The sequence below is a fragment of the Scyliorhinus canicula genome, chromosome 10 (genome assembly GCF_902713615.1).
Source record: "Scyliorhinus canicula chromosome 10, sScyCan1.1, whole genome shotgun sequence".
Taxonomy (NCBI): Eukaryota; Metazoa; Chordata; class Chondrichthyes; order Carcharhiniformes; family Scyliorhinidae; genus Scyliorhinus; species Scyliorhinus canicula.
This window is the reverse complement of record NC_052155.1, coordinates 5,294,285-5,306,465: the sequence shown is the minus strand read 5'-3', so window position 1 is coordinate 5,306,465 and position 12,181 is coordinate 5,294,285. Positions and strand designations below refer to the sequence as shown.

General features: G+C 46.0%; 1 protein-coding gene across 5 annotated transcripts in view; it reads right to left on the bottom strand.

The window, feature by feature from the left end:
• Window positions 1-10,838, bottom strand: part of LOC119972206 (uncharacterized protein YMR317W-like) — a 106,118-nt gene extending 95,280 nt beyond the window's left edge. For 4 of the 5 annotated variants that reach the window (XM_038808552.1, XM_038808553.1, XM_038808556.1 and 1 more), the window contains exon 1: window positions 10,663-10,837. The gene's annotated coding sequence lies outside the window, so the exon portion shown is untranslated. Of the gene's footprint in view, window positions 1-10,662 lie in introns of all 5 variants that reach the window. The other variant, XM_038808554.1, reaches the window with a different exon arrangement.
• Between the last annotated feature and the right edge of the window lie 1,343 nt (window positions 10,839-12,181).

The window sequence follows — 12,181 nt, the reverse complement described above, 5'->3', positions numbered from 1 at the left end:
CTCCTCTCTTTACCTTTTCTCCCCTTTGCTTCCCCCTCCCCGTCCTTATTCTCATTTTACCTCTCTCCCACATATGTCCCCCCTCCCCCCACATCTACATCTGTCACAGTTTACCTTCTGATCTTAGTTTCTCTGCTGTTTAGTCTTTCACACCTTTTATTCTCTCTGGAGACTGCCATTAGCACTCTTTTCCCTTGGTTTCTGTGCCTATGACTCATCTTTCATTCCCTTACCCTACAGTATAAATATCTCTCACTTTCTATGCCTTTTGGCTTTGACTAAGGGTCATCTGGACTCGAAACATTAGCTTTTTGCTCTCCTTACAGATGCTGCCAGACCTGCTGAGATTTTCCAGCATTTTCTCTTTTGGTTTTAATTTTTAAACAGGATCTTAAGGGAGGAGAAATAGAGGTAGAGAGCTGAAGAGGTTGAGGTGGAAATTCCAGAGCCTTGGGGGTTCCAGCAGCTGAAGGCATGGGCCACTAGTGGTGGAGCAGTGAAAAATCGGGAATAAAAATAGAAAATGCTGCGAATACAAGAGGTCAAGCAGGTGATTGACATGGAAGTGAATTCTGTTGTACGTTCTCCACAAATGCTGCAATAAAACACTGCCGTGCAAGAGGTTAAAATTGATGAAATGCAAATATCTCAAGGAGTGGCTACATGTAGTGTTAAGATCCCACTGGACCAGTCAGATCCCAGGCTCCATCCTGAATCCTAAGTTTTATTTTTGGTTTCGAACAGAGTCACAGGAACGTTGATGAACTTTTAAGAATAAAACGTTTATTAAACAAGCAAAGATTAATAAGAATACACTCCTCCTTCACCCCAGCTTTACCTTTAGATATATACAGAATCGTAAAGATTACAAAATCTATTTTATACCCTAATCCATGTAAACCAACAAACCAATTGGTCAGACACCCCACATTCTGGAAACAGGTAATAGATGCTACCCAAAACAAGTTGTGTGAATTTCTCATCAAATGCTTGGCACGCTGTGTGCCAACTGGTCTGACTTTCACTCAAGGGTTTCCATCACCACACTTGAAGAACGCACTTTGAAATCATCTCCCACACAAGGCGCCCTCTCGGATGCCTTCTCCAAGAATCCACCTCCAGGATTTCAGCCTCTCCAGTCAGTATTCCTATGCCCTGGATCGTCATTTGCATTCAAGCTTCCACACAACCTCTCAGGTACCCAGCCACACCAACAGGACACTACTGCTTCATGGGCTGCAGTAAGGAGTCACCACCCTCAGGGTCACCACCAATATCTGTCTTCTCACCAGCCGACATCTTCAGGTCAGCGCTTTATCTTTAATTGGGAACCCATCTCTGCTCATTTTCCCTGAACAGAATCCTTTTTCCAGATGGCTGCTCTTTGTTCGGTTAACATCCTGGAACCGTCCTAATTTCTGGGAATTCCTATCCTTTAGCTTCTGGGACTTGCTTTCTGTCCTTTGTATTGTTTTTCCTGCTCGAGAGGTCAAAGAACAAAGAAACGTATAGCACAGGAACAGGCCCTTCGGCCCTCCAAACCTGCGCTGACCATGCTGCCCGTCTAAACTAAAATCTTCTACACTTCCGGGGTCCGTAACCCTCTATGGAATACAATGTTGACAAATGTGAGGTTATCCATTTTGATAGGAATAACAGAAAACGGGATTATTATTTAAATGATAAAATATTAAAACATGCTGCTGTGCAGAGAGACCTGGGTGTGCTAGTGCATGTGTCGCAAAAAGTTGGTTGACAGGTGCAACTGGTGATTAAGAAGGCAAATGGAATTTTATCCTTCATTGCTAGAGGGATGGAGTTTAAGACTAGGGAGGTTATGCTGCAATTGTTTAAGGTGTTAGTGAGGCCACGCCTGGAGTATTGTGTTCAGTTTTGGTCTCCTTACTTGAGAAAGGACGTACTGGCACTGGAGGGTGTGCAGAGGAGATTCACTGGGTTAATCCCAGAGCTGAAGGGGTTGGATTACGAGGAGAGATTGAGTAGACTGGGACTGTACTCGTTGGAATTTAGAAGGATGAGGGGGGGATCTTATAGAAACATATAAAATTATGAAGGGAATATATAGGATAGATGCGGGCAGGTTGTTTCCACTGGCGGGTAAAAGCAGAACTAGGGGGCATAGCCTCAAAATAAGGGGAAGTAGATTTAGGACTGAGTTTAGGAGGAACTTCTTCACCAAAAGGGTTGTGAATCTATGGAATTCCCTGCCCAGTGAAGCAGTTGAGGCTCCTTCATTAAATGTTTTTAAGATAAAGATAGATAGTTTTTTGAAGAATAAAGGGATTAACGGGTTATGGTGTTCGGGCCGGAAAGTGGAGCTGAGTCCACAAAAGATCAGCCATGATCTCATTGAATGGCGGAGCAGGCTCGGGGGGCCAGATGGCTTACTCCTGCTCCTAGTTCTTATATTCTTATTCCCATCCTATTCCTGTATTTGTCAAGATGCCTCTTAAACATCACTATCGTCCCTGCTTCCACCATCTCCTCCTGCAGCGAGTTCCAGGCACCCACTACCCTCTGTGTAAAAAAACGTGCCTCGTACATCTCCTCTAAACCTTGCCCCTCGCATCTTAAACCTATGCCCCCTAGTAACTGAGCCCCCTACATTAGGAAAAAGTCTCTTACTATCCACTCTGTCTATGCCCCTCATAATTTTGTAGACCTCTATCAGGTCGCTCCTCAACCTCCTTTGTCCCAGTGAGAACAAACCAAGTTTATTCAACCTCTCCTCATTGCTAATGCCCTCCATAACAGGCAACATTCTGGTAAATCTCTTCTGCACCCTCTCTAAAGCCTCCACATCCTTTTGGTAGTGTGGCGGCCAGAATTGAACACTATACTCCAAGTGTGGCTTAACTGAGGTTCTATACAACTGCAACATGAATTAGTTGTATTGGAAAAAACAGCAGACACTCCTGACGTACGAGGAGAGATTGAATCGGTTAGGTTTGTATTCGCTGGAGTTCAGAAGAATGAGGTGGGATCTCATAGAAACCTGTAAAATTCTAACAGGACTGGACAGGGTAGCTGCAGGAAGGATGTTTCCGATGGTGGGTGTGTCCAGAACCAGGGGTCACAGTCTGAGGATACGTCTGAGGGTAGCCGATTTAGGACAGAGATGAGAGATCTCAGAAAGTGGTGAGCCTGTGGAATTCGTTACCACAGGAAGAGCTGAGTCCAAAATATTGTATGGCTTCAAGAAGCAGTTCAATATAGCACTTAGGACGAAGAGGATCAAAGGATGTGGGGAAAGTGGGATTAGGGTATTGAGTTGGATGATCAGCCATGATCATAATGAATGGCGGAGTAGGCTTGAAGGGCCGAATGGCCTCCTCCTGCTCCTATTTTTTCTATGTTTCTGTGCTTCTAAATCTCCAAATTCTAAGAATGTTTTAGGATTGGAGGAGGAGGTTACAGACATTACAAAGAAGGGAGGGAATAGGTGGAATATGAACACAAAAATGAAAATTTTTAATTTGGGACACCACTGTACTGAGAACCATTTATATCTGTAAACACTGATGGTCTCAGATAGGGAAATGGATATGCATGGTGGGATTTAATCTCAATCTTGAGATTTTTTATTCTGTGGCAGTGAAGGGTCGCAAACCAATGTGAGGATAGCCTAATGAATAAGCAGGATTTGGCATGGGAAATAGTGTCAACAGAAGTTTGGATGAGCTAACTATTACAGGGAATGTTAGGAAAGCACTGGATTGACCAAATCTAGCAGTTACAGAAAGCCCAATGAGGAATTCGGTAGCAAATGAAATGAGGTAGGGGTGTTGGGAGGTGATAGTATAGACATAAGCAGCCTTTATATTGGAGAAGATGTGATAGTGGGTCAGTCCATGGTACAGGGGATGCCAGGGTCGCAGTCTCTTTTTAGGCTTGGACAGGGGAAGAGAAGCAGCCAATAATAAGAGGAAGGATAAATGCTTTGATCTTCCCAACGGTTCACTGGAGAAAACTATAGTATATCCCAGCCTAGAGGTTGTACAAACAGTATAACAGCAGACACAGAAATGGTTGGGAGGTAGTGGAGAGACATAACTGGAAATCATCTATGTACATCTAGGAAACTGACCCCATGTGTGTAGATGATGTATCCAATGGAGAACATTCTAATAATCTCCCCTTGACATTCAATGGCATTACCATTGCTGAAACTCACACTATAACAGCTACCAGAACTGAAGTGGTCTAGAGATAGTCCTGTGGCTAGAAGAGCACGGCAGAGTCTGGGAATTCTGCACTAACTCACCTCCTGACTCTCCAAAGCCTGTCCACCATCTACACGGCACAAGTCAGGAGTGTAATGGAATACTCTCCACTTGCCTGGATGAGTGCAGCTCCAACAACACTCAAGAAGCTCAACACCATCCAGAAAAAGCAGCCCCGCTTGTTTGCCCCCCCCCCCCCCCCCCCCCCCACCGTCCATGAAATGAAATGAAATGAAAATCGCTTATTGTCACGAGTAGGCTTCAATGAAGTTACTGTGAAAAGCCCCTAGTCGCCACATTCCGGCGCCTATCCGGGGAGGCTGGTACGGGACCATCACCTTAGACATTCATTTCATCCATCACTGGAGCATCGTGGCAGCAGAGTGTACACTGCAGTAAATTACCAAGGCTCAACACAAAAATACGGTTGACAGCTTTAAATTCCTGGGTGTGCACATCACCAACATCAAAACTACGACCAAGAAGGCACAATTGCGCCTATATTCCTCAGGAAACCTAAGGAAATTCGGCATGTCCACATTGATTCTTACCAATTTTTACAGATGCACCACAAAAAGCATCCTATCTGGCTAAATCACAGCTTAGCACGGCAACAGCTCAGCCCAAGACTGTAAGAAGCTACAGAGTCATGAACACAGTTCAGTCCATAGTGCAAACACGTCACCCACCATTAACTCTGTCTACACCTCCCGCTGCGTTGGGAAAGCGGGCAGCATAATTCAAGACCCCTCCCACCTGGTTTACTCACTCTTCCAACTTACATAGATAGAATTTACAGTACAGAAGGAGGCCATTCGGCCCATCGAGTCTGCACCAGCTCTTGGAAAGAGCACCCTACCCAAGGTCAACACTTCCACCCTATAACCCAGTAACCCCACCCAACACTAAGGGCATTTTTGGACACACAGGGCAATTTATCATGGCCAATCCACCTAACCTGCACATCTTTGGACTGTGGGAGGAAACCCACGCACACACGGGGAGGATATGCAGACTCCGCACAGACAGTGACCCAAGCCGGAATCGAACCTGGGACCCTGGAGCTGTGAAGCAATTGCGCTATCCACAATGCTACCATGCTGCCCTTAATGCTGCCGTACTTCTTCTGAGAACACGTACTAACCAAGATTCTTTCCCGCTGTCACCAGACTCCTGAATGCCCAGCTTATGGACTAAACTGATCTCCACACATCTTCTCTACTGAGTAGTACTACACTCCTTATGCTCACCCGATGCCTGTGCCTATGTACTTACACTGTCTATTTATGCATGTCATATGGTTTTTCATGTATGGAACGATCTGTCTGGACTGTACGCAGAACAATACTTTTCACTGTACCTCAATACACCTGACAATAAATCAAATTCAATTCAATTCTAATTTTCCTTGTAGTCTCTGGTATGTCCACATTTTGGCCTAACCTTTTACTTTTGCGCCACACAGGAATGGACCATTGTTGCAGTTTGCCCATGCGCTCTTTGAATGTTTGCCATTGTCTATCCACCATCATCACGTTTCCCAATCCATCATAACCAACTCACGCCTCAAACTATCGTAGTTTCCTTTATTTAAGATTCAGGACCCTAGTCTCAAATCAACTACGTCACTCTCCATCTTGTTGAAGAATTCCATCATATTATGGCCGTTCTGCCCAAGGGGCCTCGCACAACTAGATTGCCAATTATTTCTTTCTCATTACACAGTACCCAGGCTAGGATGGCCTGTTCTTCTCTCGTTGGTTCTTCAACGTATTGATTCAGAAAACCACTCTGTGAACGCTCCAAAAATCCCTCTACAGTATTGTTACTAATTTGATTTGATCAATCTATATCCTGATTAAAGTCACCCCTAAATAGATTTCCTTCCCTGAAGGACATTAATGAATCAGATGTGTTTTTAAGACAATCGATAGTGCTTTCATATTCACTATTAAACTTTCAATTCCGGATGTTTTATTGAATTTAAATTCTCCCATCTGCCGTGGTGAGATTCGAACCCTGGTCCCCAGAGCATTATCCTGGGTCTCTTAATCACTAGTCAAGCGACAATACCACTGTGCCATTGCCGCCCCATGAATAAGATGTTGGGTCATCTCCTCAATCACGCAGCCGACAGAATGATGTTCAACATAGTCCCAGTTCCAAAGCCAAATGGTCCATTCGAATGAGTGTTGCTCTCACTCAAGACAACAAGGCAGAGGTAGGCAGCAAGGTAGCATAGTGGTTAGCACAGTTGCTCCACAGCTCCAGGTTTGAATCTCGGCTTGGGTCACTGTCTGAGCAGAGTCTACACGTTCTCCCCATGTCTGCATGGGTTTCCTCCAGGTGCTCCAGATTCCTCCCACAGTCCAAAGGTGTGCGGGTTAGGTGAACTGGCCATGCTAAATTGCCCATAGTATCCAAAAAAGATTAGGTGAGGTTACTGGGATAGGGTGGAGGCGTGGACTTGGGTGGGGTGCTCTTTCCAAGGGCCCGTGCACCTGATGGGTCAAGTAGCCTCCTTCTGCACTGTTAATTCTATGATGATTCTATGCCCCCTGGTGACTGACCCCTCCACCCTGGGAAAGAGTGCCTGCCCATCCACTCTATCCATGTCCCTTATAATCTTGTAGACCTCGATCAGACCCCTAAAGTCTTTCTAATGAAAACAGTCTGAGTATATTCAGCCACTCCACATAGTTAACACCCCAGACCAGGCAACATCCTGATAAACCTCCTCTGCACCCACTCCAAAGCCTCCACATCCTTCTGGTAGTGTGGCGACCAGAATTGTGCACAATATTCCAAGTGGGACCTTACCAAGGTTCTATACAACTGTAGCATGACTTGCCGGTTGTTAATAATCGATGCCCCATCCAATGAAGGCAAGCATTCCGTATGCTTTCTTGACTACCTTGTCCACTTGTGTTGCCACCTTCAAAGATCTGTGGACCTGCACGCCTAGATCTCTCTGACTTTCTATATTACTAAGAGTTTTGCCATTTACGGTATATTCCCCCTCTATGATAGACCTACCAAAATGCATTACCTCACATTTGTCTTGATTAATCTGCATATGCCATTTCTCTGCCCAAGTCTCCAACCTATCTAAGTCCTGCTGTATCCTCTGACAATCCTCAACACTATCTGCCAGTCCACCAACCTTGGTGTCATCCGCGAACGTACTAATCAGGCCAGCTACATTTTCCTCCAAATCATTTATACCCACTACAAACAACAGAGGCCCCCCGTACAGACCCCTGTGAAGACCACTAGTCTTTCTTTTCTTCATAACCTTCCATTCAGAAAAACACCCTTCTACTGTTACCCTTTGCCTTCTGTGACCGAGCCAGTTCTGTATCCATCTTACCACCTCACCTCTGATCCCGTGTGACTTTGCCTTTTGTACTCAGGCAGTTCGCTCTCATTGCAGCTGGATAGATCCCACATGTCTCGGGGTCAGTCAGGCACAGAGGTGTGATATGCAGTTACTGGAAAAGGGCCCATGGCAGTAATGCGAGCCTGTGAGAAGTTCTCGGACTAGATTGTTGGGCTGAAAGTGATCATCAAGAGAGATCACAATCCACTGGTCCTACGACTGGATGACAAGGATCTCACTAGGGTGCCCCCCAGAGTTCTGAGTATCCGCTTGCATTTCATGTGGATTGGATTGGATTTGTTTATTGCCATGTGTACCGAGGTACAGTGCAAAGTATGTTTCTGCGAGCAGCTCAACAGATCATTAAGTACATGGGAAGAAAAGGGAATAAAAGAAAATACATAATAGGGCAGCACAAGGTCTACAATGTAACTACATAAGCACCGGCAATGGATGATGCATACAGGGTGTAGTGTTAATGAGGTCAGTCTATAGGAGGGTCATTTTGGAGTCTGGTAACATCGGGGAAGAAGCTGTTTTTGAGTCAGTTTGTGCGTGTTCTCAGTCTCCTGTATCTCCTGCCCAATGGAAGAAGTTGGAAGAGTGAGTAAGCCGGGTGGGAGGAGTCTTTGATTATGCTGCCCAATTTCCCCAGGCATGTCCAGGGGAAGCATCAAACAACTGCAAACTCACTGTCCAGGACAACAGTCAGTTATCTTGCGTCACACGATGACAATCTGGCTTACGGCCTCACGTCATATTCCCAGTTCATGACAAAAGGCTTCAACAGATATGCCTGGATCAGATGTGAGATGAAGAATAAATCCTCATCCAACAGTATTGTCGATGAGGTTGGTCACTGCAGCATCCATTTAGTAATGCTATGGAAACTTATTTCTAACAGAAGCACTTCATTGTTATTGATGATCCGTTGTTAGTGTCTGATGAGCGGTTAGACATTCCTGTCTCCCTCCAACCGGTGATTCGACAATGAATTCACCAAGGCCACTTAGGCTTCACAAGCACGAGCCTAGTCTGTAGCGAGGTGGCCAGAAATTAAACTGCCGAGTCTTTGCGCTTACATTCTAGACCAGAGGGAGCTCCTTAACCCCATACAGTTCCCTACCAGACCGTGGGAATTTTTGGGAATGGACTATTCATATACAACAGCAAGTCCTTTTTCCTCAATTTGGATTAGTACTCTCAGCGGATTGAAGTGAATCATTTACACAACAATCAGAATTAGTCATTAGGTTCTTGAAAATAATCATCCTGATTCCACAACATCCCTAACCAGGTGGTGTTCGAAAACAGCCCATAATACCTACTTCACACATTTTGCCACGAATTACGGATTTCAACACCTCGCTACCGTTCCAAGGTATCCACAGTCTGGCAGTGAGTTGGAAAAATGGTAGTCTGCTCTATTAAAATCCATCAAAGAAAAATGACAACTTTCCAACAATGCTTTTTACATATAGATCCATCCATTACAATGTGGATTAGCTCCATTGGAGGCACTGATGGGACAGAAAGCTTCACTCAACTTCCCATGCTGAGAAGAAATGAATCCAGGGTTGGCAGTCAGGGGCTAGCTTGAGCTTCAAGACTGAAAACAGTTATAAATGCAGCAACAAGTTTGACTTCCAATAGGAGCAATTGTACTAGAAACCGGCTCAGGCTAAGCAGAGGTGACAAGGTTTGGATCAGGGGCCTTGAAAGAGAAGCCTTTATTGTCCTGAGGGAACAAAGATCAATGTTGGTCTTACTTGAGGCAAACTCCAGAAGGCACAATCAAATGGAACAGGTGAAGTCTTGTTTCAGTTCATGTGTTTCGGCGAACCACATGTAGAAACCCAAGTATTTGAAACACCAAGTGCGACAACTTCAGAGCAACAAAGACAACCCAAAGCAGTTGACACCACTACTCCAAACTTGAAAAGAACAAGATCTGGAAGAATCATTAAAAGCTGTAGCGGGGATGGGGATGGGGGGGGGGGGGGGGGGAGTAGCATGTAATCAGCAGGGGCTGATTTAGCTCACTGGGCTAAATCGCTGGCTTTTAAAGCAGGCCAGCAGCATGGTTCGATTCCCGTATCAGCCTCCCCGGACAGGCGCCGGAATGTGGCGACTATGGGCTTTCCACAGTAACTTCATTGAAGCCTACTCGTGACAATAAGCGATTTTCATTTCATTTTCATTTCAATTATTATTGACACATTTTGGAGGGAGGTGTAGTGATAGGGTGTTCAGGACTGTGAGGGTTAAAGTTCAACAGTGGAAACAGTAGCACCCATATTATGATGTAGGGTCATGTGGAAAGAGTGTGATGGTGGGTCTGGTAGAAATCAGCGTGAATAAAAACACCTACTCAGGACTACAACCTTTCTGTATGTAGTTATGTTTTACGAATAAACAATTAATTTCCATATAAACCACTAAGGCCTCTTTGACCCAACGTACAACCCCCAGATGATCTACAGATCACAACTCACTGCATCTTGACCCCCAGATCCCATCTGACTGCAGAGACCCGACCATCCCCTCCCAACGAGATCCAATCTCATTGCAACTTAACCTGCACATCCTAACTCAATGGAACATGATTCCCGGGTCCCAACCCATTGCATATTGATCCCTAGATCATACATCACTGCAATGTGATCCATCGAATTTAACTCATTACAATGTGACCCTCTGATCCCAACTTATTGTATAGTAACCCCATAGACACCAACTTATTGCAATGTAATCCCCAGATCCCAACTCATTGCAATGTGATCCCCAGATCCCAACTTGTTGCAATGTGATCCCCAGATCCCAACTTGTTGCAATGTGATCCCCAGATCGCAACTCATTGTAATGTGATCCCTAGGTCCCAATAGATCCCAACTGGTTGCAACGTGATCCCATGTGGATGTAATGTGATCCCCAGGATATTAATTCGTTGCAAGGTGATCCCCAGGTTCCAGCTCTGGGATCCCCAGATCCCAACTGGTTGCACTGTGCTCCCCGGCTGTGCCGCCGGGCTGCGCTCACCAATCAGGGCAGCAGATCTCTCTGGTGTGGTGTATGTGGAGGGATCTTGTGGATCCTTTCACTGAATCTCTCCTTCCTCTCGCTGTGTACCGGCCGGCTTTCCGTCGCTTTCCGCCTCTCGCGGACGCTCAACGCGTTTTGAAATCAAACAGCCAGCGCCGCGCGTGAGCGCCTCCAAACACAGGAGGATTATCTACCTCAACGCCACGTCAGCGGCACGTGAGCCTGGCCCCGCCCCCAACCTGCCAATCACTCCCAGCCCCGCAACCGGCCTTTCAATCACTCAGTCCCACCCCCAGCCTGCCAATCACTTCCAGCCACTCCCCCCCAATCAATCCCAGCCCCACCCCCAGCCTGCCAATCACTTCCAGCCACTCCCCCCCAATCAATCCCAGCCCCACCCCCAGCCTGCCAATCCTTCGCAGCAGACCATACCAAATTAGGTGGGGAGGGTGAATTGTGACAAGGATACAGGGATCCTACAGCAAGAGCTGGACAGGTTGGGCGAGTGGGCAAACCAATGGCAGATGCAGTACAATTTGATACGTGTGAGGTTATTCATTTTGGAAGCAAAAACAGGAAGGCAGATTCTTTTATTACGCTCCTGTATTATATATAGAACATAGAACAGTACAGCACAGAACAGGCCCTTCGGCCCTCGATGTTGTGCCGAACAATGATCACCCTACTCAACCCCACTTATCCACCCGTAACCCAACAACCCCCCCCCCCTTTAACCCTACTTTTTAAGGACACTACGGGTAATTTAGCATGGCCAATCCACCTAACCCGCACATCTTTGGACTGTGGGAGGAAACCGGAGCACCCGGAGGAAACCCACGCACACACGGGGAGGACGTGCAGACTCCGCACAGGCAGTGACCCTGCCGGGAATCGAACCTGGGACCCTGGAGCTGTGAAGCATTTATGCTAACCACCATGCTACCGTGCTGCCCTTATCTTGATATACTACGGATGTAATGTGTTACTCAACCCAAGCGAAGTTATTGTGAAAAGCCCCTAGTCACCACATTCTGGCGGCTGTTTGGGGAGGCTGGTACGGGTTTATTGAGTAACTATAACAATAATTGCACGAGTTCTTTTACTTTAACATTGATACTAGTGATAAGGTTAACAAGATCTCACTACAGTAACTGAAATGAAAATCGCTTACTGTCACAAGTAGGCTTCAATGAAGTTACTGTGACAAGCCCCTAGTCGCCACATTCCGGCACCTGTTCGGGGAGGCTGGTACAGGAATTGAACCATGCTGCTGGCCTGCTTTAAAAGCCAGTGATTTAGCCCAGTGTGCTAAACCAGCCCCAGCTGGTAACTATACGTAACCTAACTGACCATCTGAACTAACCTGATACTGCCCTGGTCACAGTACACCCAAACGAGAGAGAGACCCAATGTGGTTTCTTTTATACCCCTCTGGCCCTCTAGTGATCATGTGGTGCTACTGATTACACTAACCCCTTATGTAAGTGCACATTCAGAGATCACTACATCCCCCTTT